This window comes from Arachis ipaensis, chromosome B03 (genome assembly GCF_000816755.2).
Source record: "Arachis ipaensis cultivar K30076 chromosome B03, Araip1.1, whole genome shotgun sequence".
Classification (NCBI taxonomy): domain Eukaryota; kingdom Viridiplantae; phylum Streptophyta; class Magnoliopsida; order Fabales; family Fabaceae; genus Arachis; species Arachis ipaensis.
This window is the reverse complement of record NC_029787.2, coordinates 80,691,710-80,694,345: the sequence shown is the minus strand read 5'-3', so window position 1 is coordinate 80,694,345 and position 2,636 is coordinate 80,691,710. Positions and strand designations below refer to the sequence as shown.

The 2,636-nt window shown below is 27.8% G+C and overlaps 1 protein-coding gene across 1 annotated transcript in view; it reads left to right on the top strand.

Moving 5' to 3' along the window:
* LOC107634508 (heptahelical transmembrane protein 2-like) overlaps positions 1 to 2,636 on the top strand; it is an 8,104-nt gene that overhangs the window by 1,589 nt on the left and 3,879 nt on the right. The window lies entirely within an intron of this gene.

Genomic DNA, 2,636 nt, shown 5'->3' with positions numbered 1-2,636 from the left:
GTCTCAACCCATGCTTATTTACATACATACAAAAGTCAAATATTCAAATTTTATTAATTTTAGTCTTCCTTCATAAATTAAATTCTTACTATTAAAAAAGTGAGCTTCTATTAAATGGCCATTCATTTTTATCATAACACTCTTCTTTAGATGTTCATTTAAAATTATGTCTCATTAAAATTTTACTAAAAAAAATTTAATAGAAAAAAATTTTAGTTAAAAAAAAAAGAGTACAATATTCTTTAAGGACTGCCTCATTAAAAACCTTGTCAAGAAAAACTTAATAGGGATAAAAACCTGATTAAGGAAAAAAGAATATAACCTCCCCCTCTTGTCGACATTATTTAATATCTCGAAATCGATGCATCCCAATATGATATATCAATCTTTTAAAGGAGAATTTTTGGAAATAACTTTATAAATAAATCTGTCAAATTATCATTTGAATAGATCTGTTGGACATCAATTGTTTTTTATTTTGAAAAACATGAGTGAAGAAGAATTTGGGAGAAATGTGTTTTGTTCTATCACATTTAATGTATCCACTCTTCAGTTGAGCAATGCATGTTATATTATTTCAAATAGAATAGTTGAAGCTATTTTATAATTAATCAGTTCACACGACAGATTATATTGGATTAAACTTTTGAACAAAAAACACTCGCGACTTACTTCGTATATCGCTAGTATTTCAGCATGATTAGAGGATGTTGCTACTATCATCTATTTTGTAGACCTCCATGATATAGCTGTATCACCATATGTGAATAGGTATCCTGTTTGAAATCTTCCTTTGTATAGATCAAACATGTATCCTGCATCTGCATAGCCAAGTAATTGTGACTTAGATTCATATGAATAAAACAAACCCATATCAACTGTTCTATGAAGATATCAAAAAAATTTTCGATTCACAATAAATGATATATCAAGTCGTGTATTGTTAGCAAGATATATTAGTGTTTTGAGAGCACTGAGATATGCTATTTCAGAACCAAAGATTTTTTTTTTTAGGACAAAATTGATCATTTTTCACATCCAAAGATCTTACAATCATTGGGATACTTAATGGATATGATTTATCCATATAAAATCTTTTTAAGATCTTTTTTGTGTATGTTGTTTGATGAATAAAAATCCCATTTTTTGTATGCTCAATCTACAGGTCAAAACAAAATTTAGTTTTTTCAAAATTTTTCATCTCAAACTCTTCTTTTAGAGCTTTTATAATTGTTAAAATCTATTCAAGAGTTCCAATGATGTTTAAATCATCGACATACACAACAACTATAATGAATCCATATGCAGATTTCTTTATGAAAACACATTGGCAGATATCATTATTCTTGAATCCGTTTTCGGCCAAATACTTAATAAGACGATTATAATGCATTCGTTCATATTACTTCAAATTATATAAAGATCTTAGGAATTTGACTAAGTATAACCCCTTTGAATATTCATTGGATAGTTTAAATATCTTTTTGTCCTTCAGAGATTTTCATATAGATATCACGATCTAATGATCCATATAAATAAGTTGTCACTACATCTATTAGATGCATATGTAGTTTATGGTATGCGGATAAACTGACCAAATAATGCAAAGTTATTGCATCTACTACAGGAGAATATGTTTATTCATAATCTATACTGGGCCTTTGTGAAAAAAACTTGTGCCACAAGTCGAGCTTTGTAGCGTACAACTTCATTTTTCTCATTTTGTTTTCTCACAAATACTCATCTGTATCCAACAAGTTTTACATCTTCTGGTGTACGGACTACAGGTCTAAAAACTTCACGTTTTCTTCCTTCCATAATTTTTCTTCTTACCAAAGCCATACCATTTACCTCTTCTGGGGTTATAATTTGTCACATTTGCTTCAAGAAATGGGGCGACGCCAATTGGGCGCGCTTCATGATTTCTTAAAAGCAATTCATTGTTTCGTTCAGCAACAAGAAGACAAGAAATTAGTTTAGAATATTTTTTAAATTCTTTTTCTCGATATTGTTATTGCAGCAGCACATTCAATACATGGAAGGTCAAAAAAACTTTCTCTAACATATCATTATTAGTTATCTTTTTCCCACATAATTTCATTCGTGAGATAATTGGGAACATTGCTGAATTGTATTCATTTATAAATTTAAAATCTTGTAGACGCAAGTGTGTCCACTCATATCGGATTGATAAAGGTTCTTCCACAAATAATCTACAAAATATTTTAGTGTGAGATATTCATTTTTCAATCCTTCGTCAAGTTGACCGCGAAGGAAGATTGTCATGGCTTTGGCTTTTATCCTTCTGTGATGTTTTATTTTCAACCTTAATAGTATCTCCAAAATTCATTGAATCAAGATGAATTTCGACATCTAATATCTATAATAAGTAGTTATTTTTAGATATATCAAGAGCATTAAATTCAAGATGAAAAAATTTTGACATAATAAAAATTTATTACTTGAATCTTTCTAAATTTTAATCAGAATTTCGTGATAATATGTTGTATATTATCATCATTTATATATATTTAATAAAGTCAATATAACTCTATTATTATAATCACTTATAATTATAATCTCTAAAAATAAATATAAAAAATAAAATATAAAAAAAATAAATAAAATGTTGTACA